General features: G+C 41.4%; 1 long non-coding RNA gene across 6 annotated transcripts; it reads right to left on the bottom strand.

Moving 5' to 3' along the window:
• Window positions 1–3,420: 3,420 nt before the first annotated feature.
• LOC120517951 lies at window positions 3,421–23,609 on the bottom strand. Of its 6 annotated transcripts, none has more exons than XR_005631146.1 (6): window positions 21,583–22,130; window positions 21,347–21,415; window positions 21,094–21,158; window positions 20,713–20,881; window positions 20,013–20,096; window positions 3,421–4,231 (listed from the first exon to the last, which is right to left on the bottom strand). It is a non-coding gene; the product is annotated as an uncharacterized LOC120517951 (long non-coding RNA). The 6 variants fall into 6 exon arrangements; XR_005631145.1 differs by lacking the exon at window positions 20,013–20,096 and adding an exon at window positions 6,331–6,377; XR_005631143.1 differs by lacking the exons at window positions 3,421–4,231; window positions 20,013–20,096 and adding exons at window positions 6,261–6,377; window positions 22,488–23,609 and having other exon boundaries at window positions 21,583–22,040.
• Between the last annotated feature and the right edge of the window lie 3,942 nt (window positions 23,610–27,551).

The raw sequence follows: 27,551 nt of genomic DNA, 5'->3' as shown, positions 1-27,551 counted from the left end.
CGCCTCATCTTGCTCTGGGTTTTGCTGTATTTCTTGGGGATCCATTAGTGCAAGGACCCCACTTCTGGTACCTTGTGATGTGTAAGTTCCTGTCTTGCACCCCAAAACAAGAGACAGAGTCTCAGTACTTTAACAAAACCAGCTTTATTCGGCTTGAAACAGTAACAGCACAATTATTTTTTGTAGCGAGATTTACCACTCTCCTTTACCCAGACACAGCAATCAGGCAGGGTCGTGACCAGATAACACTGTTCCTGTATTTACAATGTTCCTTGCATTACCCATCGACGGCAGGCACTCATAGCACGACCACAATCTTTGACAGGAACTACAGGGCATGTCTGTGATCTGCTTCTCACAACTGAGAGCATGTGATGAATGTCTGCCGACTGGCCGACCACCCACAAGCATTACCTGGTCGGTAGCCACCCAAATAATCGGATTGTGATCATACCTATGCATGTAATACTTCGGTCTACACCCTGTCAAGTAAGCAAACCAAACCAGATATCTTCTTCTTTCAGCTGCTCCTGTTAGGGGTCGCCACAGCGGATCATCTTCTTCCATATCTTTCTGTCCTCTGCATCTTGTTCTGTTACACCCATCACCTGCAAGTCCTCTCTCACCACGCGCATAAACCTTCTCTTATGCTTTCCTCTTCTTCTCTATCTCTAGCATCCTTCTCCTAATATACCCAGCATCTCTCCTCCGCACATGTCCAAACCAGTGCAATCTCGCCTCTTTGACTTTGTTTCCTAACTGTCCTACTTGAGCTGACCCTCTAATGTACTCATTTCGAATCCTGTCCATCCTCGTCACACCCAATGCAAATCTTAGCATCTTTAACTCTGCTACCTTCAGCTCTGTCTCCTACTTTCTGGTCAGTGCCACCATCTCCAAACCATATTACATAGCTGGTCTCACTACCATCCTGTAGACCTTCCCTTTCACTCTTGCTGATATCAGTCTGTCACAAATCACTCCTGCCACTCTTCTTCACCCATTCCACCCTGCCTGCACTCTTTTTCACCTCTCTTCCACAATTCCTGTTACTCTGTACTATTGATCCTAAGTATTTAAACTCATCCACCTTCACCAACTCTACTCTTTGCATCCTCACCATTCCACTCTCCTCCCTCATTTACACACATGTATTCTGTTTTGTTCCTACTAACCTTCATTCCTCTCTAGAGCATACCTCCACCTCTCCAGGGTCCCCTCAACCTGCTCCCTACTATCACTACTGATCACAATGTCATCACCAAACCTCATAATCCACAGGGACTCCTGTCTAATCTCGTCTGTCAACCTGTCCATAACCATTGTAAATAAGAAAGGGCTCAGAGCCGATCCCCGATGTAATCCCACCAGTTACAGGTCTTTTTCTTCCTCCTTAGTGTCCAACCTCTCATACAACTCATTATATGCTTTTTCTTTAGCCTTCACCACCTCTCTCTTCACCTTGCACCTTATCTCCTTGTACTCTTGTCTACTTTCTGCATCTCTCTGACTATCCCACTTCTTCCTTGCCATCCTCTTCTTCTGTATACTCTCCTGTATTTTCTCATTCCACCACCAGGTTTCCTTTTCCTCCTTCCTCTATCCAGATGTCACGCCCAGCACCCTTCTTGCTGTCACCCTTACTACATCTGCTGTAGTTTCCCAACTGTTTGGTAATTATTCACTACCACCCAGATATATTAAATAAAAATTCCATAATTCCACATTGTTTAAGGCAGGATATGTTTAAGGTTCTGTATATAAACTGTCTGAATCATTTAAATTATAATTTTACAAACATTATGCAGTATAACATATCACATGCAATGACAAGATTTTTTTTTCCCTCTGTAATTAATAAAGTATATCAGATGTTAAATGTTGTTCTTATTTCAGATGCATGTTTATTATCCATCTTCAATATGCAGGTTCACTATACATAAAGCCCGTCTTTAGGATCACCATCACTATGTGCTGACTTTTCTGATGTTCTTTTTATTTAGTATTTTGAGAATACCCTGGATATGTATTTTTCACCAATGCTATGCAGCTCACTGTAACTTGTTATTTATTGGTGTGAAGAAAAACGAGAGAGCAGAGATAAAGAGTTGGGGAATCCACCCTATATAATGCAGGTGTAAGCTACAACAGCCAAACAGAGTAATCATAAAAGATAATACAGGATTGTCTCGAGGCACAAATCTGGAGAAGGTTTCAGAAAAATTTCTGCTGCTTTGAAGGTCCCAATGAGCACAGTGACCTCCATCATCCATAAGAGGAAGACGTTCGAAACCACCAGGACGCTTCCTAGAGCTGGCCAGCCATCTAAATTGAACGATCGGGGGAGAAGGGCCTTAGTCAGGGAGGTGACCAAGAACCTGAAGGTCACTCTGTCAGACCTCCAGAGGTCCTCTGTGGAGAGAGGAGAACCTTCCAGAAGGACAACCATCTCTGCAGCAATCCACCAATCAGGCCTGTATGGTAGAGTGGCCAGACGGAAACCACTCCTTAGTAAAAGGCACATGGCAGCCCGCCTGGAGTTTGCCAAAAGGCACCTGAAGGACTCTCAGACCATGAGAAACAAAATTCTCTGGTCTGATGAGACAAAGATTGAACTCTTTGGTGTGAATGGCAGGCGTCACGGAGGAAACCAGGCACCGCTCATCACCAGGCCAATACCATTCATACAGTGAACCATGGTGGTGGCAGCATCATGCTGTGGGGATGTTTTTCAGCGGCAGGAACTGGGAGACTAGTCAGGATAAAGGGAAAGATGACTGCAGCAACGTACAGAGGCATCCTGGATGAAAACCTGCTCCAGAGTGCTCTTGACCTCAGACTGGGGTGATGGTTCATCTTTCAGCAGGATAACGACCCTAAGCACACAGCCAAGATATCAAAGGAGTGGCTTCAGGACAACTCTGTGAATGTCCTTGAGTGGCCCAGCCAGAGCCCAGACTTGAATCCGATAGAACATCTCTGGAGAGACCTTAAAATGGCTGTGCAACGACGCTTCCCATCCAACCTGATGGACCTGGAGTGGTGCTGCATAAAGGAATGGGCGAAACTGGCCAAGAATAGGTGTGCCAAGCTTGTGGCATCATATTCAAAAAGACTTGAGGCTGTAATTTCTGGCAAAGGTGCATCGACAAAGTATTGAGCAAAGGCTGTGAATACTTATGTACATACGATTTCTCCATTTTTTTTTATTTTTAATAAATTTGCAAAAACCTGAATTTAATCCATTTTGGAATAAGGCTGTAACATAACAAAATGTGGAAAAAGTGATGCGCTGTGAATACTTTCCGATGCACTGTGTGTGTGTGTGTGTGTGTGTATATATATATATATATATATATATATATATATATATATATATATATATATATATATATATACACACACACACACACACACACACAAAACTAAACTTGCTGATAAAAGAACAAAACAATAGGCTCATACCATGTAGCCACAAGCTGGTACCCATAGTCAGAAATCTCTACACACACCAAGACTTTCCTTGTTGAAATCTTAGGCTGTCATACATCAAATGAGTGTTCAAATATGTGTCCAGAAATTCCCACCTAGTGTGTTAACATCCTCAGACTTCAAATAATTGTTTGATCCCAAATGCTCACTGCTTAAACGTCACCTACACCCAAACACATCTTGCCATATTCGAAAAGGAGACTCCATGTGCTTTATAATAAATAACAAAAAATAAAGTTCAGTGTATCACAAGTATTTAATAGGCAAGAGGTTCCTTAAGTATTTATATCTGTTCCGCAACCCCGACACATAAAGCACATGAAGTGACGATGAAGTCAGCACTTGGGAATGTACAGCAAGCAGTACGTGCACCAACGAATACGTTCGCAATTCGGTGCCTTTTTTCCGTTCACTGCCTGCAGTCAAATAGACGATCACATGCTATGGGACGTATGAAAATTACAAGTTTCCTGGCAGGAAAGTTCAGGTGATCGCAACCTCCCACCATCCAACCGCCCACCCCCTCACACCGCCGGGCTAGTGTGACGATTGTCAGGAAATGAGCAGCCAAACTAGCCAAGATGCGACGTAACATCGATTGCCTAAGAGTCCGGGCAGGCAGAGGTTGGGCAGAAGACGAGTTATTCAATTGGATCCGGCTGCAGGTCGCAGACTCCACGCCCCCAGGCGTCCTTTGTCACATCGCTTTTGTTGCAAAACCAGTAACGTCGGTAAACGCCTGTAACGGTAAAAGATATTTATGTGCCTTCCTCTGATCACGAGACAAGAATCCGAGTTTCTGTTTCTATTATAATTGTCGTATTTCTTTTTAGAAACAAACAGGAAAAAGCAATTTTATAAAATATGATTCAGGATTCGATAGTTAAAGCAGGGCATAGCATATTTTTTACCTTAAGAAAACACCATACTAAATATGAATGTCCATCCATCCATTATCCAATCCGCTATATCCTAACTACAGGGTCATGGGGGTCTGCTGGAGCCAATCCCAGCCAACACAGGGCACAAGGCAGGGAAGAAACCCCGGGCAGGGCGCCAGCCCACTGCAGGGCACGCACACATACACATACACTCACAAATCAAGCACACACTAGGGACAATTTAGAATCGCCAATGCACCTAACCTGCATGTCTTTGGACTGTGGGAGGAAACTGCAATACCCGGAGGAAACCCACGTAGACAAGGGGAGAACATGCAAACTCCACGCAGGGCAGACCCGGGAAGCGAACCCGGGTCTCCTAAGTCCGAATGTGATGGCTCCAATTTCTATTATAGTGAATTATATCGTTCAAAATATTTAAATTTATTTTTAAATTAATTTTTTTAATCTTCCTTTAACGAAAGTTTATTATGTTACAAAATAAGTGATGATCAACAGGCATGAAAATGAAGAATTAAACTTTCAAGTTCTCAGTAAAAGAAAAATAAAAAAGCACTTGAATAACTGTTTATATTGAACAGTGTTTGAAATGATCCAGCTTACCTGGGGACCTTAGTCCTCCATTGTCTGTTTTCTTAATTTTGTTCTGCACTTCAATTATAACGCTGGTAAATTACAAGTGCAGTTATTCAACTTTCAAACGTTTACCTAAACATTTAAATTTTAATCTAAATGTATAATTGTTCTCTCTGTGAATATTACAAGAGCAACACAGATATATTACATACAAATAAATGATGTGTTTTGGTAAATGGTTTTCAAATTATATCACTTGAGTTAATAAGGCATTTACTCGAAGTACCAATAATTATAAAATGATTCTGTATTTTTTATACTGTTGGTATCTTGGAGGCTTGCAGTAAGGAAGACCCAGGTTTGCATTTCAGGTCCTCCCTGTGCTGAGTCTGCATGTTTTCCCTGTGTCTGCATGGGTTTGCTCCCTCTGTGCAAAGGCATGCAGGTTAGGTGGACTGCTGTTGCTAAAACATGGCCCTAGTGTGTGTGTGTGTGTGTGTGTGTGTGTGTCCTCCCTGAAGTGGACCGGCCGCCCTGTCCCAGGTTTGTTCTGCCTTGTGCTATATGCTCCCTGGGATAAGCTCCAGCTCCCCCATGACCCTGTTTAGACAATAAATGAACGAATGAATGGATGGTATTTTGGTTACCCCTAAGCAATTTATTATGGTTACGTTGTATATATTTATGGTTAAAAAAAAAACAAAAAACCAAAAAACTGGCAGCTGTGGTTGCCAGAATTTTACCGTATTAATAAGGTGACAATATTTTAGTTCTATGGTAACTTGTACTTGTATTAAATGTTTATCTTTACAATACATTCCAATAGAAGTAATGTTTAGCCATAGCCTGCAATCCATCCACTAATAAATATACCAGTCACTAAACCATTAGAAAATATTGCCAGGATCAAACACCAATATACAGTTTGCAGTAGTAAAATACAAACCAATAACAAACGTGTTGTACCATTTAATTATAAACATTGAAAACATTTCAGTGGCACCATGTCTGGTGGAAAAGTAACGTTTGCTTGTATTATTTATGGTGTCCTATATGGTGCCAATTTATCAAATACAACACATGCAAAAACAAATTAAATCATGCATAAACAAACCAGAACACACAAAAACAAATCAAAATGTGCACCAACAAATTGAATATGCAAAAGCAGATAAGAAAACACACACACACAAAATAAAAATCACAAAACTGCAAAAACAAATGAGAAACAACAAATGCAAATGGAGGAGCACGCAAACAAAATGAAGACTGCAAACAAATTGAGGGCATGAAAACAAAAAAGCAGTGTATAAACGAAATGGAGGCAGAAAAAAAAATAATGAAAACTGAAGTCCATCACCTTTTAATGCCAGCTTTTCGACGGGTGGTGTGGTGAAAGCAAGAACGCTAAAAGGTAAAATACATCTCTTATTTTATATAATTTAGATAGATAGATAGATAGATAGATAGATAGATAGATAGATAGATAGATAGATAGATAGATAGATAGATAGATAGATAGATAGATACTTTATTAATCCCAAGGGGAAATTCACATAATCCAGCATCAGTATACTGATACAAAGAAACAATATTAAATTAAATAGTAATAAAAATGAAAAGAATTAAAATAAAATTAATGTTCGCATTTACTCCCCCGGGTGGAATTGAAGAGTCGCATAGTGTGGGGGAGGAACGATCTCTTTAGTCTGTCTGTGGAGCAGGACAGTGACAAAAGTCTGCCACTGAAGCTACTCCCCTGTCTGGAGATGACACTGTTCAGTGGATGCAGTGGATTCTTCATGATTGACAGGAGTTTGCTTAATGCCCGTTGCTCTGCCACAGATGTTAAACTGTCCAACTTTACTCCTACAATAGAGCCTGCCTTCTTAACAAGTTTGTCCAGGCGTGAGGCGTCTTTCATCTTTATGCTGCCACCCCAGCACACCACCGCGTAGAAGAGGGCACTCACCACAACCGTCTGGTAGAACATCTGCAGCATCTTACTGCAGATGTTGAAGGATGCCAACCTTCTCAGAAAGTATAGTCTGCTCTGACCTTTCTTACATAGAGCATCAGTATTGGCAGTCCAGTCCAATTTGTCATCCAGCTGCACTCCCAGATATTTATAGGTATGCACCCTCTGCACACAGTCTCCTCTGATGATCACAGGGTCCATGAGGGGCCTGGGCCTCCTAAAATCCACCACCAGCTCCTTGGTCTTGCTGGTGTTAAGGTGTAAGTGGTTTGAGTCGCACCATTTAACAGTCTTTGATTAACTTTCTGTACTCCTCCTCCTGCCCACTCCTGATGCAGCCCACAATAGCAGTGTCATCATACTTTTGCAAATGGCAGGACTCCGATTCATATTGGAAGTCTGATGTATATAGACTGAACAGGACCGGAGAAAGTACAGTCCCCTCTTGGCGCCCTGTATTGCTGGACACGATGTCAGACCTGCAGTTCCCAAGACGCACATATTGAGGTCTGTCTGTAAGATAGTCCACAATCCATGCCACAAGGTGTGAATCTACTCCCATCTCAGTCAGCTTATCCCTAAGGAGCAGAGGTTGGATGGTGTTGAAGGCGCTAGAAAAGTCCAAAAACATAATTCTTACAGCACCACTGCTTCTGTCCATGAGAGGGATCGATGAAGCATATAGATGATGGCAGAAATTATAACATTTGCTGAGCCGACTTCCCTAGTAAACATATCCAGGAGAAATCTTGACATGTCTACTGCAAGTATAGAAGAACGAATTTGATATCTTGGTATCAGATATACTAGTTTGGTCTAAAAAAAATCGTCCAACTAACAAATTAAATTAAAAAAAAAAAGATTTTTGTCGCTTGTATCACAGCCGATTGCTTTTGATTGGTTATGTGTGTCCTGCAACACTCTGGTGAATAATTGCTTGCTGTCCCGCACTCAGCATTACGTTATGGTTTCTAACGGTCAGTACAGGACTGACAGACTTGTAATACTGTACTTTAAATGGATCTCCCTCAGGTATGGGAAAGTTTTAATGTCCAATTGTTAGAAAATAGCTAAATAGACGGTAGACATTCGTAATTGATTCTTGACATACTGCCGCCTTGCTTTTTTGTTTAACCTTTGCCGGTATTTGTGGTAACATTTCAAAATGTCTCTTTTCATACTCACTTTATAAATATAGAGATATCAAATGCTGAAAGTGAAAAATAACTAAAGTATAGCGCAAAGTACCTGAGTCACACTGGATCTGGAACTGAAATGATCAAAAGTGCTCTTGCAACAAACTGTTATAGGAGACTCCACAAAGTCAAATAGTTTTCTGTTTCATCCACAAATGACAATAAAATAGCGTCCCGGGTCTGAATGTGAGAGGGACACGCTCCTCAGGTGGACGCGCACTGTGCAAAGGAGCGGAAATACCTGGAGAAGCTGGCTATACAAGACGCATCGTGAGTAACGGGTACAAGGGGGTGCAGACCTCGCTTCCCCGGCAGCTGTAAGTAGTGATGGGCGGAGTGAAGCCTCACGAAGCATCAAAACGTTTGAAGCAATTGTGTCGGAAATCGCTTCGAAGCATTTGACACTCACCTCTCTAGTGACCCCTCCTGGCCATTTTCATCAACATTACACAAACTCATGATCCACTTCAATGACGTCTGTTATAACTCTTATTGCTTTTATTTTTTCGCTGCTACAGACTAACAACGAAGAGAAAGGTTCGTCAGCAACTTCTAGTGTCTGATGTCTACAAAATATAAATTAATATTTATATTTTTATATAACGCTGACAGGCAGAGTGCACTATACGATAGCAAGAGTTAAACAAAATAAGACGCCTCACTCATGGATTCCCGGCTCTTTCAATTAGTATTTACTTTTGCACTGTATCATTATAATCGTTCATGTTATTAGTATTCTAATTAACCTTCATTTTTTCTTGAGAACACATTTAATAACCTTAAATGTTTTCTTTGGTCTGACTTAGCCTAATTAAAACGAAGTATACGGAAAATAAAGATTTATCCCTGTACTTTGCCATGATATAGGTAAGCACATCTGAGAAAGAAAAGGTGAAATCCTTAAATCACAGTTGTTATTATGCGATCAAATATTGAAATATTTCATTTATTTAACTCCTTATAATATTTTGTGGAGAACAAAAATAACGAGTTTGCTACAAAGAAAAGACGGCTCAACTAACTAAGGTGGTTGCTTTTCAAATTCTGAGCGTATTGCCAGCCAGAATTCGATCCAACTTAAATTAACAATAATAAAAAAAATGATCAGGAGTGAAATCTTAATAACCAATTTTAACTAAATAATTTTGAGAGATTCTGTGGATGGATCGCATAAAGAGGTCTGTTCGGGAATCATCCCCACTCAAAATCGCCATCAAAATATGATCTCTAATTGCGGACAGCAGCTCACGTATTTACATTAATCCATCTTCTGTTCATTGCCATTTGACGTCCATGAACCCCTCCATTGAATATAACAAACCCACTGTGGTAGATCAGGTTGAATTTGCTCTGCTGCACCAAACATTCAAAGGTGTCAATCCGGAGCACATCAGAGAGACTGAGAGACAGGAGCAGTCACTGGCACACAGACACACATGAGACACTCCAAGTTGAGCATTGCACATATCAAGGTCGGCATTAAAGATCCTCTTGAGTGCTGAGGCAACAAAAAGCAGCGGGATAAACACATCTGGACCTGCTGTCGAAAAAGCATTTGCTTTTAACAGCAGCATCCCTCCCTCGTGAACAAATTGTTCAAGGTCCGGATAGGCGATCAGTAAAACGTTGTCTTAGTCACAGTAAGCACAATGCAATAATAAAACATTTCCTAAAACATATAGTTGTCCAGTCTGTATCATTCCTAAGAAATCTTCCAGTAATAGAGGCGCAATTCCCAATTACTAACACATTTACCGTGTAGAAAACACTCAAAGAACACATTCCACCTTATCAATTTAATATTTAAAAATTTAAACCGCTAAACCCGCCATCAACAACTACAAAAACAGTTGAAATCGTTACTCAAATACATTTTTTTGTTATAGATATAAAACAAGATGCACATTTCCATTCGATATATCTTTACTAGTGTTCTCACCTTGCTCACTCCTGGTCCACATTGGAATTTGCTGTTTAATGAAAAAAAAAGAAAAACAGACTCTTTCGAGTCATAATTCACAGTGGGTGGACATGGGACCCGAATCCACGTATGCCTTATTAGGAAGCAGTACCACTACCGCTACATCACTACTATTTTCAGCGAAGTGGATGTATATAATGTATGTTTTTGAATGTATGCATGTATGTATGTAATGGAGACGAAAACAATTATATATAGATGTATACTATATGACATATGTTCAGTGTTGCATGAAAACGTTACATGAGGCAAAGAATGGATATTTATGAGAGTATGAGAGATGTGTCGCCACCCATATCACTAAAACTCTTCTTTACAGCATTATGCATTCTACAAATCGACATTTGTATGATGCATAATTTATAATTTTATTTTTTGCCACAAAGTATTATCCGGCACAATCATTTAACATGTATTGATCATCTACATTTCAATGGGAATTCTGTCAAGTTTTTGAACTCTGTTGATGCCATATGTACTTCAAATGGGAGCTCAATGAATAAATAATAAGTTGAAGCTTTGAGCAGACATGTGTAGTACTGAGATTGCGTCATGACAGGCTTCGAACGGGGTTACGAAGCCTCAGACATGCGTAGTACCGAGATTGCGTACTGATGGGCTTCGAACAGGACTTTGAAGCCTCAGACATGCGTACTACTGAGATCATGACAGGACTTCGAAGCCTCAGACATGCGTACTACTGAGATCATGATGGGGCTCTGAAGCCTCAGACATGCAAAGTACCAAGAATGGATCATGACAGGGCTTCAAGCAGACGTGGTCACATTTGTATTTAGTCTTTGTGAAGCCTCAGCGCACTCAAAGGCATTGACCTCTATATTTTGAGAGTCTATCTGACACTTAACTCTCTAGTTATATTTTGTAATTCGTATTGACATTACACACTTCAGTTGATATAATTAAACTATAATTCAGGTAGTTAATGAGAATTAATTATTGTTCTTTTGGATTGCTGTGGTTTCCTTTGTCTGATACATAGTGTCAAAGATATATTGTCATATATTAACTTTATATATATATAAAAAATTAGGTAAATGGTGCAACCTTTTAATAGAACGCTTAATTTTGTTTAAAACCGTACGTCATATAGTATACATCTATAAATATATTTTTTTCGTCTTCATTAAAAGAATACAACAATGATACTCTCATGTCAATTAAACCAATTTAACGTGTATATGTCAAACAACATATTTCTACATCCGCCACAGTAAGAACAGTAGTAGTAGTTCAGTTGTGGGGAGCTCGTTAATTATCCCGATTAGGTGGCTCAATGGTATTGCAACTGTCTCTCAGTAAAAACACCAGGGTTTCACGTCGTTGATATATGGAAGCGTATTAGGGCCATGGGTGAAAAAAAAATACGGACACAGTGAAGAAAAAAAAAATCTAAATGTCGAGATTAAAGTCGACATGTTGACTTTATTCTCGACATTTCCACTTTATTCTCGACATTTATGTCGAGATTAAAGTCGACATTTACACTTTATTCTATTGTTTATTTTGTCAGTAGAATGTCGCAAACTAAACTTCATCTTTAAATGAATGTTCAATTTACTAGATTTTCTCAAACCCCTTCATTAGTTAATGTAGCACATTAAATGCTTTATATTAAGTGTTCCCCGACCCAGTTTTTAATCTCTATGCGCTTCTTCAACTGACTTCCTCTTGCACTGAGAGGCGCAGACAGAGATCGCCGCACATTGACTTCATGATGTTCCTGCTCTAAGAACATTCAGAATACTAAGAGAAATACTTGATATCTTCTTCACGATGAAATGCAATAAAGCATGTATTAAACATGGGTGGCGGGGGGCACGGTGGCGTGGCTATAGAGCTGCTCCCTTGCATTAAGGGGTTCCCAGTTGTATGTTCTGTGTAGTGAACTTTATGGCAAGTGTGAAGAGGCTCCAAAAAACTGGATATATAAATGGTTATCGCACCGGTTTAACTGGAATATCGTGTAAATGTTGGGTTCGTGATGTGGTGGTGGGAACCGACGCAGAATTCAATGGATGTTCTTCTGGCGGGCTTTCTTTATTACATGCGCTGTCTCTATCTGGCGTACTAAACTTCCAGTTCCAATCCTTGTTTTTCTTTCTGCACATAACCAATCACCACACGATAAACGTCTTTGTGAAATTAAAACAAGTTATAAACCTAGACCCCAGAGTTTTCAAAACTTAAAATGTACAGAACTTAAAATGTATTAAAGCATATGGGGGCACGGTGGCGTGGTGGTTTGCACTGCTGCTTCGCAGCAAGGGGGTCCCGGGTGTTCCCTGCCTTGAGTTTGCATGTTTTTCTGGTGGGTCTACTCGGCGTGTTTCAGTTTTCTTTCAAAGACATGTAGGATGTGGGGTTTTGTTATGTATTATTGACCCTGCTGCTTTATATGTTGCGTATTCACCCTGCGATGTGTTGGCGTCTCATTCAGGATTTACTCCTGCCTCGCACAAGATGCTTGCTGGGATAGGCGCAACCCTGAATGGATGGCATAATTAAACATGTTTAATGAAGATTCTTTTTAATTTCTGAAAACTCCATCCCAGCAAGCACCGTGCCCCCACATGCTTTAATAATTTAACGTTCTGAAAACTCCGAGGTCTAAGTTTATAACTTGTTTTAATTTCACAAAGGCGTTTATCTTGTGGTGATTGGTTATGTGCAGAAAGAAAAAGCAAGGATAGAAACTGGAGGTTTAGTACGTCAGATAGAGACAGCACACATGCAATAAAGAAAGCCCGCTCAGAAGAACATCCATTTAATCCTGTGTTCGTGTCTCCGACCCACCAAGCCCAATATTTACACAATATTTAAGTTAAACCTGTGCGATACCCATTCATATATCCAGTTTTTGGGACTTTGTACTACACTGAACATACAACTGGGGACCCCTTATGGCAAGGGAGCAGCTCTATAGCCACGCCACCGTGCCCCCCGCCACCCATGTTTAATACATGCTTTAATGCATTTCATCGTTAAGAAGATATCAAGTATTTCTCTTAGTATTCTGAATGTTCTTAGAGCAGGAACATCATGAAGTCAATGTCGCGATCGCTGTCTCGCCTCTCAGTGCAAGAGGAAGTCAGTTGAAGAAGCGCATAGAGATTAAAAACTGGGTCGGGGAACACTTAATATAAAGCATTTAATGCCATCCATCCATTCTCTTCTGCTTATCCGAGGTCGGGTCGCGGGGGCAGCAGCTTAAGCAGAGAGGCCCAGACTTCCCTCTCCCGGCCACTTCTTCCAGCTCTTCGGGAGAATCCCAAAGGCGTTCCCAGGCCAGCCGGGAGACATAGTCCCTCCAGCGTGTCCTGGGTCTTCCCCGGGGCCTCCTCCCGGTTGGGCGTGCCGGAACACCTCACCAGGGAGGCGTCCAGGAGGCATCCTGATCAGATGCCGAGCCACCTCATCTGACTCCTCTCGATGCGGAGGAGCAGCGGCTCTACTCTGAGCCCCTCCCGGATGACTGAGCTTCTCACCCTATCTTTAAGGGAAAGCCCAGACACCCTGCGGAGGAAACTCATTTCAGCCGCTTGTATTCGCGATCTCGTTCTTTCGGTCACTACCCATAGCTCATGACCATAGGTGAGGGTAGGAGGTAGATCGACTGGTAAATTGAGAGCTTTGCCTTACGGCTCAGCTCCTTTTCACCACGACAGACCGATGCAGAGCCCGCATCACTGCGGATGCCGCACCGATCCGCCTGTCGATCTCACGCTCCATTCTTCCCTCACTCGTGAACAAGACCCGAGATACTTGAACTCCTCCACTTGGGGCAGGATCTCTCCCCAACCCTGAGAGGGCACTCCACCCTTTTCGGCTGAGGACCATGCTCGGATTTGGAGGTGCTGATTCTCATCCCAGCCGCTTCACACTCAGCTGCGAACCGATCCAGAGAGCTGAAGATCACGGCCTGATGAAGCAAACAGGACAACATCATCTGCAAAAGCAGTGACCCAATCCTGAGTCCACCAAACGGACCCCTTCAACACCCTGGCTGCGCCTAGAAATTCTGTCCATAAAAGTTATGAACAGAATGGTGACAAAGGGCAGCCCTGGCGAGTCCAACTCTCACTGGAAGCGGGCTCGACTTACTGCGGCAATGCGGACCAAGCTCTGACACGGTTGTACAGAGACCGAACAGCTCTTATCAGGGGTCCGGTACCCCATACTCCCGAGCACCCCACAGGATTCCCGAGGGACACGGTCGAATGCCTTTTCCAAGTCCACAAAACACATGTAGACCGGTCGGGCAAACTCCCATGCACCCTCCAGGACTCTGCTAAGGGTGAAGAGCTGGTCCACTGTTCGCGACCAGGGCCGAAAACCACACTGTTCCTCCTGAATCCGAGGTTGACTATCCGGCGGACCCTCCTCTCCAGAACCCCGAATAGACTTTTCCAGGGAGGCTGAGGAGTGTGATCCCTCTATAGTTGGAACACACCCTCCGGTCCCCTTTTAAAGAGGGGACCACCACCCCGGTCTGCCAATCCAGAGGCACTGTCCCGATGTCCATGCGATGTTGCAGAGGCGTGTCAACCAAGACAGTCCTACAACATCCAGAGCCTTAAGGAACTCGGCGTATCTCATCCACCCCGGGGCCCTGCCACCAAGGAGTTTTTGACCACCTCGGTGACTTCAGTCCCAGAGATGGGAGAGCCCACCTCAGAGTCCCCAGGCTCTGCTTCCTCGTGGAAGGCATGTTAGTGGGATTGAGGAGGTCTTGAAGTACTCCTCCCACCGACCCAGCGTCAGTGAGGTCAGCAGCGCACCATCCCACTATATACGGTGTTGACACTGCACTGCTTCCCCTCCTGAGGCGCGGACGGTGGACCAGAATCTCCTCGAAGCCGTCCAAAGTGGTTCTCCATGGCCTCTCCAAACTCCTCCCATGCCCGAGTTTTGCCTCAGCAACAACGAAGCAGCGTTCGCTTGGCCTGCGGTACCTATCAGCTGCCTCCAGAGACCCACAGGACAAAAAGTCCTATAGGACTCCTTCTTCAGCTTGACGGCATCCCTCACGCGGTGTCCACCAGCGGGTTGGGGATTGCCGCCCGACAGGCACCGACCACCTTGCGGCCACAGCTCCGGTCAGCCGCCTCAACAATAGAGGCACGGAACATGGCCCATTGGACTCAATGTCCCCACCTCCCTCGGGGCGTGGTTGAAGTTCTGCCGGAGGTGGGAGTTGAAGCTACTTCTGACAGGGGACTCTGCCAGCCGTTCCCAGCAGACCCTCACAACACGTTTGGGCCTACCAGGTCTGACCGGCATCTTCCCCACCATCGAAGCCAACTCACCACCAGGTGGTGATCAGTTGACAGCTCGCCCCTCTCTTCACCCGAGTGTCCAAGACATATGGCCGCAAGTCCGGCGACACACCACAAAGTCGATCATCGACCTGAGGCCTAGGGTGTCCTGGTGCCAAGTGCACATATGAACACCCTTATGCTTGAACATGGTGTTCGTTATGGACAATCCGTGGCGAGCACAGAAGTCCAATAACAAAACACGCTCGGGTTCAGATCGGGGCCATTCCTCCCAATCCGCCCTTCCAGGTCTCACTGTCATTGCCCGTGAGCATTGAAGTCTCCCAGCAAAACGAGGGAATCCCCAGAAGGTATGCCCTCTAGCAACCCCTCCAGAGACTCCAAAAAGGGTGGATACTCCAAACTGCTGTTGAGCATACGCACAAACAACAGTCAGGACCCTTCCCCACCCGAGGCGGAGGGAGGCCACCCTCTAGTCCACGGGGTAAACCCCAATGCACAGGCTCCGAGTCGGGGGGCAATAAGTATGCCCACACCTGCTCGGCGCCTCTCACGAGGGCAACTCCAGAGTGGTAGAGAGTCCAGCCCCTCTCAAGGAGATTGGTTCCAGAGTCCAAGCTGTGCGTCGAGGTGAGTCCGACTATATCTAGCGGAACCTCTCGACCTCGCGCACTAGCTCAGGCTCCTTCCCCTTCAGAGACGTGACATTCCACGTCCCAAGAGCCAGTTTCTGTAGCCGAGGATCAGACCGCCAAGGTCCCCGCCTTCGGCCACCACCCAACTCACATTGCACCCAACCTCCTTGGCCCCTCCCATAGGTGGTGAGCCCATGGGGAGGAGGACCCACGTTACCTCTTCGGGCTGTGCCCGGCGAGCCCATGGGTGCAGGCCCGGCCACCAGGCGCTCGCCATCGAGCCCCACCTCCAGGCCTGGCTCCAGAGGGGGGCCCCGGTGACCCGCGTCCGGGCAAGGGAAAACGTTGTCCGCAGTTTTTATTTTTCATTGGAGGTTTGCATGGACTGTGCTGTTTCTTTTTTTTCGAGACATCGCATCAGTAGAGAGTGCGTCTCGTTAACAATGTATTATGTCCTAAATGACAGCGCACACGCTTTTTTATATTTCCTAAAGGCTAATGTGTCTCAATTTGCTCATTGATATATTTTGACAGTGTATTTTAGTGAGAATGATTATAAATATATTACCCATGTTCATTTCCCATGTAGATATGTAACGTTTGGTGAGAATAAATAAAAAAGTAAAAACACATATAATAGTTATGTTGCATTGTTTATGATTAACAAAATTCATAGTTTATCTGAAATGTTCTGCTTTTATAGTCAATTTATTCCACTTCTGAATGTGTACATTGTCGGTATTCTCCATTGCATTTGCCCCTGAGTGTAACGTGTGCCAGTGCAACTGAGGTGTGGCAGACGAGCTCACGTAATGGGTGACAAGGCACATTCTCACCCTGATGCCGAGGCTGTTGTCATGAATATTCCCATCTTGTGCTTTTTCTCGTTCTTGCCAGTTTACTATTATTATTAGACACGTATGTAGAGGAAATGTGTGTCGTATTTTATGTCTATGAAAGAAAGAACGGTAAAGCCTTGATTAAAACTGAGTGTTGATGTTTTGGGTAACAAGACAGGTTAAGGAGCAGGGAACATTAAATGTGACAGTGACTGCGGTGGACTGTGTAAGTGGAAGATGGTTTAAGAATACAGAAACGACAAAAGCTTAGTCTTTCAGTAATTCTATTCAGATCAATGATTTACTATGTTGTGCTGCAGTTCGGAAGATTACTTATTTACCAACCCCCCAGCGCAGTCTTTGATAAGATGCATTCAGAAGGGAAGGATGTTGCTGACAAAGTCAGGAGCTTGTTTGAAAGTTTGGCTCCAGATGTGCTTATCCAGCTGCTCCTTCTTGTCAGTTCTTGAGTGATCTTTATGTCAACCTCTGGATGAATTCGCAAAGTTTCTTTACAACTTTTTTGTCTCATTAACGCAGAAATCCCGGGGCTTTCCTAAAATTGCAGAAGACACTGTTGATGGCGCTGATTCATTTTAAAGACAGTTGTGATTAGTTATGCAGCACACGCTTTTACTCATATTGCTTTATGGAAATCAATAATACAAATCAGCTACAGATCTGGGAATTACTGAATAGTAAAAACGTTTAATGAGGAGCCTTGCGCGTATACGTCGGCTTTAGTGAAGCGTTTCTTAGCCTCTCTGATATGATCGACATGGGGTAGAATAGATTGTGGATTATTATATGTGCTACTTTACGCAAAATATGCTCATCAATTCCATACCAAGGAAAAAGGTGCCCTATGTAAATCGTTCATAATGTCTCCAAAATATATTTGTTAACTTACAGACAAGTACTACATAACTGTTTTATACAAAATCCTTATTTCAACATATGCGAGCCCCAATTAGGATTTGAACTCGTGTTAGCGCACCTTATCACGGACAATTGCCGCCACGCTTTGAGCCAAAGCAGGTCAGCAAACGAGGGACTGACTAAACTGACTGGTAACTGTGCAGATATCAATGACGTCATTACGCTAGCGCGCCTCAAAATCACGTGACGGGTGCATTTGTGTCAAAACCTCAGTATCGAGCGGCCCATCACTAGCTGTAAGCTCATCGGTTGTGATTCCTGACCTCCGGTGAGCATCAGATCTGGACACTGGCCTTGGGACGGCTCATGGAAAGTTTGCTGTATGGGTCGCTTCAGACACTGGGCGAGCGAAGTAACGCGGACCCGGGTGGCGTGTATGAGCTGAAGAAGTGAATGGTAATTGTTTAGGGCCACATCCGGCAGTCTGGTTTAAAGCGGCAGATTCCATTTGTCCTTCTCTCCCACCTTCGAGTCGTTACAACACATTTTAGGTTGACGTATACAAACACTACTTTGCACATGTTAACACACATCAATAGAGTGTATACTAATGTAATAAAAGAAATTAAAAAATAGGTCAGTATCAAACGTTTTTCAATGCGGAGTGCTGTCGCCCTGAAGTTATAGCTTCACTGCCAATGAACATACTGGAATATATTTGCAATACTTTAAACTCTGCTCTAGCAGAGAGTGCTCAAAGTTATGCAAACATCATTATTTCTGCCAATATACAAAAACTAGGCTCACCCGCCTTTTAAGGCGACCGACTTTTAAGTTGACCACTTCTTAAGGCAATTCAATATGTAGATCAATTTGATAAAACTCATTAATTTGGTTATATTGCATTTGAGCTGTATTACTTTAATACTCGTAGCTTCTGTTATTTTTGTGATGAAATTTAAACTTTTTTTCTATATTGAGGTCACCCTTTTGAACCCCCCTGATATTTACTACGTGGTGAGGCATTTGTACTCCATCAACATTAATTATTTCCAGAGACATAATTTTGTCTATTTTACCAGCGCATCGCACACAAAAGCAAGGGAACGATGGGAGCACCAGAACTCTGCTCACATCATGTCGCCTGCCGCAAACTGCAAGTAGTAAGTCTGTGATAAGCGGAATACCGCTACGCTTTCCACTCACGGGACGGAAGGACAATCCCGACCGCTTTTATACAGTAAGAAAGAAGAAGAAGATATCGCACAGTCTGGAGTAGAAAATCATCTTTTACCTGGAAAAATGAAACTACAAATCCAATTGTGCATTGCAAAATGGACGGGGCGTGTTTGAAACTCTGTGCCTGCGTAGCACTCACGGGACGGAAGGACAATCCCGACCGCTTTTATATAGAAGGATAACTACAAAAGATAAGAAATCTCTTTTACTTTACAACAGGTGTCCTCAATCACAGTCCTGGAGGGCTGCAATGGCTGCAGGTTTTTGTTCTAACCCGGTTGCTTAATTAGAAAGCAATTCTTGCCAATAATCTAATTTCATGGCTTGTTAGTGCTTTAACTCTGCATTGTCAGGTCATTCTCATATCCTAGATTTTCTTCCGTTTGCTAAGGATATCATCCAAATGATCTGAAGACTAAAATGGATGAGTAATTCTCAGTCCTTCACTTTTTTCGCTTCACTTTCCTTCCAAGTATTTAATTAAACCCAATAGTGCATGATAAATACACACAGGTGTAAATGGTAACAAACTAAATGGAGAAATGCGGGTGTCTTTTTGTCATTTGCATGTTATTGCTAATTAGGAGCAATTAAAAACCAAGAATACAGCTGTTTAGGACTAAAATAAGCAATAAGGGTTCAAAATCTTAAAGAGCGAGACAACTAAATTGAAGCAGAAAAATGTTACTTGAGCAGTAAGGGCTTCTTATTAAGCAACTGGGTTGGAGAAAAAACCTGCAGCCACTACGGCCCTCCAGGACTGTGACTGAGGACCCCTGCTAGAGCATTGTTGCCTCTACCACACCACTCGTTGAAATGCTGGGATTAAATCGTGATGAACTTCCATTTTCATTGATTTTTCCACCTCCATTTGGGTTATGCTCTGCTCTTTTTGTTTTCATGCGTATATATGAAATTCTACCCAGTATAAAAATATGTTTAAACATTTTGGTTAGGGTTCCTCCATTTAGATACATGAAATAAGATTGGATATTTACATTTATTTTGGCTCTGTTTCAAGTAGATACTGTCCTTGCTTGACATCCTTTTGGAATAACCAAGATTCCAGATTTATTGGACATCTATAGTCAAGACAGGTATAACATGTCATGAAGTGTAACTGTTTAAACTGGACAAAAGACTGAGGCCCTAACTTATAAAAATTGAGGCAAATCTCTTAAACTGATTCATAAATATTATCAAATATTTTTCTAAAGAAATGTAAAAATTGGCATTATTGAAAGTTGTACCCTCTGTGCCTTACTTCCATAGATTGTCTTTCATTTATTTTGGAACTGAACTAACGCATTAGTTGAGATTTTAAACTGTAAACATGTTTTGTTTGGGTCAATGCAATAATTACGAATCTGATTTTTTTTTTTATTGATTTGTAATCCTTTATTTGCCATATACAGTTTCTTGTATTAGGATTTTGTCATTTCTTGCATACCCCAACATTCTCTCGTACTTTCTTTGCCTTATAAAACATTACTTTAACGCATAACACTAAGAAGTGCAGATCTGAGACAATGGACTGCAAAGATTAAATTGGTTTGCAACATTTATTACATAAAAGTTAAACAATATATAAAATATATAACTAGAATTGTAGGTTGTAACAGAACAATGAGGGACATGCATGTTTACAGTATGTTACATTTTCTTACAAAACACAGTAATTTTTCTTTATCCCCTTACCTTATCTAAAAACTGATGCATGTCTTCCATATTTTGAAAAAAAGGGAAGATGAAGGGACTAAAGATGTATTCTCTTTCCTCTTCATCTGGAAATTCAGGGAGCAAATCAAATTTTCTGAAGGGTCTCCTCTATGTTGTCTTTCTCCAATGAAAGTAACAAAGGAAATGCCTAAGGAAATGTTAAAATGAACCAAAAGAACAGGCACACAAATGTCCAGGCTGTTCATCATTTCTGTTCCTTATATTTTTTGTTAGGCTCTTGGCCATCATTTAGAAGGGAATTTCCTGCAGTGAAGCATTAAGTTTATAATGGTAAACATTTTGATTATTTGTCTTTGATTTACCTCATAGCTAAGAATAAGAAATTTAAAATTCATTTACCTCTTGATGTTGCAGTTCACAAGCGACATTATACACCAGCACTTCTTCAAAGCCAGCATGTCATTCTAAAGAGGATCAAGTAAAATCAAGTTGTTAAAAGGAGTGTAATGTTACAAAAATATTTATGCCGACCATTACAAACGTACATATTAAAATATGTGGATTCTGAAAGGTATGCATTTTTGGAACATCAAAACCACCACTAGGGACATTTTGCTAAAAGTAACAAATAAACATAATTCAACATAAATACCCAACACTCATTGTAGATGGTGACAATCATGGGAAACCACGACCAACTATAATTCTCCCTCCAAAACTGCTACAATGAAAGAAGAGAGAACTGAAGTTAACACATACATCGAAAAAATTGAAGGGGACTTCAAGGATGACATAACAGTATATTCTATAGAGAAACCACCAAATGGTCATTTGGAAATTAAATACTGGCATACATAAAAATATAGTTATAATATGAAATGGTCGTACCATCAACATGAAAATTCCACAGTCATGGTTATTCATCAGACTTGGAATGCCTTAATACAAGGAGTAAAAAAATAAATCAATCAAAGAAAAACATTAACTACACTAAACTGTTGACAATGAAGATTTAACAAAGCCAACATTGGAACTGGCCACTTGTGACATACTCTGTGCTGCATCTACAGATAGTAAAACTTGACAAAAGTTCTAATTAAAAAAATATAACAATCAGTATTATTTGCAAGTAAAGTAGCCTAGTGTGATTTTATAAAATAAAACACACATGCATACACTACTGGCGTAAACACCTGCATATTTTACGACATTGGGTTCATGGCTCTGAAGGTGATGCAGAAGGATGCTGTAGTCTCCCAGCTTTTTGCAAAGAGGGCACTTGGAATCATTTTGATATTTAATCAATATTGGGTTTATATTCTCAGCATATATATGGAGATATGTGGCTGTGGAAATCAAGACAAAAATAAAATGTAATACTAAAATGTTATATTACTTTTATAAATATAAAATTAACTCTCCAACTACAGGAAAAAATCAAGTTACATAAGATATCTAACAAATGTTAATAATGACAATAAACACAAATATCTTTTATATTGTACACTAACATTGCCTAACAATAACATCACATAAATAAGTTAAAAGGTTAAAATAGTTGAAATAATAAGCCATGACTAATAAAAAGAGATAATACAAAAACGGAGAAAAAGAATTGATTAAAAGGATATGTTTTAAAAATAGACTATCTAGCCAATATCGGTAATGACGATAAATAAAAAACACTTGGATTTGCAGTGTACACTATATATAATCATACATCTCATAAGTTTTGTTTAATGGCTCTAAAGTTTCTTGAAATATACTGAGCTTTTTATTCTGTGAATCCAGACCTGATTCTGTTGAGCCATTGTTCTGTATTGGGAAAAGTTTTCAGCTCCTTTTCTTTTTTGAAGTGGAAAAAATGTTCAGCTACTCTTCTCCTTCTCTTTGTACGGACTGTGGAAGATCAACTTTTGGAGTTACAGATGAACCTTCCTCGTTATTGGGGCAAACTGGGATGGCAGTGATGCGGAACTCATTTCATTTAATTCAGTGTGGCTGAACAGAAATGGAAAGTGTTGTTTTGTTTGTTTTTATTTTTCCTTTTTAACATTAACAAATAGATAACAGCACATACTGTATACACTCAAAATAAGTTTTTTAGTAAAATCCTTTTTGAACATTTTTAAAATGAATGTAGAGGTGTATCAGTGGCAGATACAGAATGTAAAATATGAACATGATGTGGAATTTATCCTTATTTACATCATGTAAACATTTTTCATAAATGATATTTAACTGTAACCTGACCGTGTTTTTGTTTGAATTTGAACTGTGGTATATAAATGGGCCAATATATTACTTAAGTTATTTATAAACAAAATGTTTTTATTGTTTTTAGTGGGGTTTTATACACCTCTGCAAAGCCAATATCCACCTACTGGTACATTCCTTTTTTAATGTAAGCTTTTAATTTAATCCAGAATTTATTTTTACAATGGGACATAGCAAACTACATGCTGAATCGATTACTGTCACAAATAGGTCTAAATTGCATAGATGTTTTGTTAGTATTCAGACTAATTTACCTAAATGTGTCCCAATTATATCTTTAGCTATTTTTCAGCAAATATTCATTCATTCATTTCTTTAATTTTCCACCATTTATCCAAACCCAGGTCATGGGGACAAGTCTTACCAGTGAGGCCCCAATGTCCACTTCTCCTGGCCACCCTTGCCAACTCATATTGTGGGATCCAAAGACATCCCAGGCCATCTGTGAGATATAATTCTCTTAGCAAGCTCTGGGTCTTCCCAGGGGTCTCCTCCCAGCTGTTGGTGCCTGTAAAACCTCCACAGGGAGGCACCCAGTAGGCATCCATATCAGATGCTTGAACCACCTCCTTTGGCTTTTCTTCATGTGGAGCCTCTCCCAGATGTCTGCACTTCTCACCCTATCTCTAAGGGAGATCCCAGCCACCCTGCAGAGAAAGCTCATTTTGGCCACTTGTACAATCTCATTCTTTCAGTCATTGCCCAAAGCTCATGAACACAGGTGAGGGTAGGGACATATATCAACTGGTAAATTGAGAGCTTCACTTTTTGACTCAGATCCTTTTTTCCACTACAGATTAGTACAGTGACTACATAACTGCATTCACTATCCCCATCCATCTGTCAATCTCACCATTCCTTTTCCCCTCACTCGTGGACAATACAAGGCAATTAAACTCCTCCACCTGAAGCAGTAACTCAAAAACCTGCAGCCACTGTGGCCCTCCAGGACTGTGATTGGGGACCACTGTTCTAGACAGTTCCCCCATCATCTAACCACCAGTTTGTGATCATTTGCCCCATCTTCACCTGAGTGTACCAAGAAGAAGAAGAAGAAGTCAACATATTTTTGAACATGGGTTTTGTTATGGACAAACCATGTTTAGCACAGAAGCCAAATAACAAAATACCGTTGAGGTTTAGATCAGGAAGGCCGTTCCTTTGCGTCACGTCTCTCCAGGTGTATCTATTGTTACCTACATGGGCATTGAATTTGCCCAGCAGAACTATGGATTTCCTTGCTGGGACCCTTTCCAGGATCCCCTCCAGGCACTCCAAGAAGGCCTGGTACTCCAAATTGACATTTGGTACATAAGCATATATGGTAGTCAGAGCCCTCCCCTCCACAATCTTCAGCCACACAAAGGCAGCCCTCTTGTTCTCTAGGACAAACTCCAACATGGTTTCAACCAGGCAGCAGCTCAATTAGAAGCCCACTCCCACCTGATACCTTTACCCCTGGGCAACCCCAGAGTAAAGGACAGTCCAGCCTCTTTCAAGTGGTTTGTTTCCAGAACCAAGCTAGCAGGTGGATGTGAGCTAAACTATGTCTAGATAGACAGATAGATACAACAACAACAACATTTATTTATATATTAAATTTTCATACAAATAATGTAGCTCAAAGTGCTTTACATGATGAAGAAAAGATAAATAAAAGACAAAGTAAGAATTAAAATAAGACAACACTAATTAACATAGAATAAGAGTAAGGTCTGATGGCCAGGGAGGACAGAAAAAACAAAAAAAAAAAAACTCCAGATGGCTGGAGAGAAAAAATAAAATCTGCAGGGGTTCCAGACCACAAGACCACCCAGCCCCCTCTGGGCATTCTACCTAACATAAATGAAACAGTCCTCTTTGTATTTAGGGTTCTCATGGAAGGACTTGATGATGATGGTCATGTAGACTTCTGGCTTTTAATCCATCAATTTAGGAACATCATGGTCCTTTGATTAGGTGGTGGTGGTGCAGATCACCACCACAGAAAACCGGGAAAAGAAACAGAAGAGAAAGTAGGGGTCAGTACAGATTTTAGTGCCACCATGAATAGTTATTATAATAAATTGAATATACAGAGTATCAGGATTAAATTAAGGTGAAGTTATGAGAAGGCCATGTTAAAGTAATGTGTTTTCAGCAGTGTTTTAAAGTGCTCTACTGTATTAGACTGGCGAATTCCTGTTGGCAGGCTATTCCAGATTTTAGGTGCATAACAGCAGAAGGCCACCTCACCACTTCTTTTAAGTTTAGCTTTTGGAATTGTAAGGAGACACTCATTTGAGGATCTAATGTTACGATTTGGAATATAAGATGTCAGACATTCCGATATATAAGATGGAGCGAGATTATTTAAGGCTTTGTAAACCATAAGCAGTATTTTAAAGTCAATTCTGAACGAAACAGGTAACCAGTGTAGTGACATCAAAACTGGAGAAATGTGATCGGATTTTCTTTTCCAAATTAGGATTCTAGCAGCTGCATTCTGCATTAGTTGCAAACGATTTATATCTTTTTTGGGTAGTCCTGAGAGGAATGCATTACAGTAATCTAGATGACTGAAAACAACAGCTTGAACTAATTTCTCAGGATCTTTAAATGATATAAGAGGTCTAACTTTTGCTATGTTTCTTAAGTGAAAAAATGCTGTCCTAGTGGTCTGATGAATATGCAATTTAAAATTCAGGTTACAGTCAACAGTTACCCTTAAGTTCTTTGCCTCCGTCTTGACTTTATTCCTAATGCATCAAGTTTATTTCTAATAATCTCATTGAGTCCATTACTGCCAATCACTAAAATTTCAGTTTTCTCTTTATTTAGCTAGAGAAAATTACTATTCATCCAATTACAAACACAAGTAAGACATTGTGTTAGTGAAATAACAGTGTCTGGCTCATCAGGTGCAATTGATAAATACAGCTGTGAGTCATCAGCATAGTTGTGGTAGCTCATGTTGTGCCTCGAGATAATATGACCTAACGGAAGCATGTAGATCGAAAAGAGCAGCGGACCCAGGATAGAGCTTTGTGGAACACCATATAGAATATCATGTGTCTTTGATTTGTAATTACCACAACTAACAAAGAATTTTCTACCTGCTAGGTAGGATTCAAACCAATTTAAGACACTGCCACTGGGCTGTGCCGAACTGGGGCCCATGACATTCTCAGCTGCCACAAGCTTACATGGGGGCACTCCCCCCAGGTGTGGCTCCAGGAGGAGCCCCCGGTAACCCCATACCAGGTGGGGTACTCTTTTTAAATTTGTCACTTTGCTTCATTAGGTACATATTCACCTTAGGCAAAATAGGCCAACCTTTAGGCATAAGCCTGCTTGTCTGGGAATAAAGCAGCCTATAAAAAATAAATATTTTGACTTTTGCCTTTGCAATTGATAAATGTTGCCAGGGGGCCTTTTCAGGGCAGCCAGCTACTGTATATAAGTGGTTGGCTAGCCAGCACAGGACCGATGGTCACCTGCAGATTGGTTACCACCAGTGTTCTAGTTGTTACGGGCCACTGATGAGCAGCTAACTATTGAGTGGTTAATCACTAGCAAGCCAACACTGCACCACCTGCTGAAAACGCTGTTGGCATACTGCTGCCCCCCCTTCTGTCAGTCTGCTGACTGGTAGTGTCCTGCTCCAAAGGAGACGGCAGACCAACAGATGCTTGCTCACTGGGTCATTTATTTCAATTGAATGAGGCTCTGAGGAGTACAAAATGCAGTCTGTTCTGGATTCTCATCGACGTACTTTAGTTGTGGAATATCTGGTCCATTAGAAAGGTTACAGTCTGAAGGAAAGATATGGGTCTATTCTTCTCTGTTTTCTCAGTTTCGTGTGCATTATCCCAATAGACCAGATGGATGCATTCAGAGACTACAACCCAGAAGGAAGGCTATGTTTTTATTTCTGATTTTTGAAAATTTACTATGTAAGTAATGTGTCATCTGATTGCTGGGGGTGAGTTCACAGTGGTTGTTACCCTGTTAAAGGCTTAAAGGTTGGCTTTAATGGCCATATTATATCTGAGGTTTGATGGATAAACCTTTGAATTGCTTTCCAAAATCTTTCTTTTTGATTTCTGGTGCAATCCATGCTCTTGTATTTGACTCTGAATTTTTGATCACATTTTGATCAGTAGCTTTGATTGCTGGTTTTTGACTTTTGCTTTGATCCCCCAGGCTTTGATTTCTGGGATTTGTTTTGGTTTCAGCTAAAAGATTGTTTATGAAAATCAGCATAAAATCATTTTAAATACTATATCCAGTGTAACCACAAGGTGGTGCCAGAAAGCCCCAAACCACAGACACAGTAATACCTCACACAATTCAGTTCAAATAAAAGATATTTGTTTAAACACAGCATCCTCCCAATGATCACTCTTCAAAAGACACGTCAAAATATACAAATAAACCAATCCCTCTTGCTACTCCAAGAGTGTAGCCCGCTGCCTCCCGACTCTGACTTGTCCATGTGTGGCAGTGGGCCCCTTTTTAAGCCAGACCTGGGAGTGCTTCTAGTGTGATGCTGTATCTTCCGGGAAGCACTTCCCAGCCATAACGAAAGTATTGAGGTC

This window comes from Polypterus senegalus, chromosome 17 (assembly GCF_016835505.1).
Source record: "Polypterus senegalus isolate Bchr_013 chromosome 17, ASM1683550v1, whole genome shotgun sequence".
Lineage (NCBI taxonomy): Eukaryota > Metazoa > Chordata > Cladistia > Polypteriformes > Polypteridae > Polypterus > Polypterus senegalus.
The sequence above is the reverse complement of the archived record's forward strand: the minus strand, read 5'-3'. Positions and strand labels throughout refer to the sequence as shown.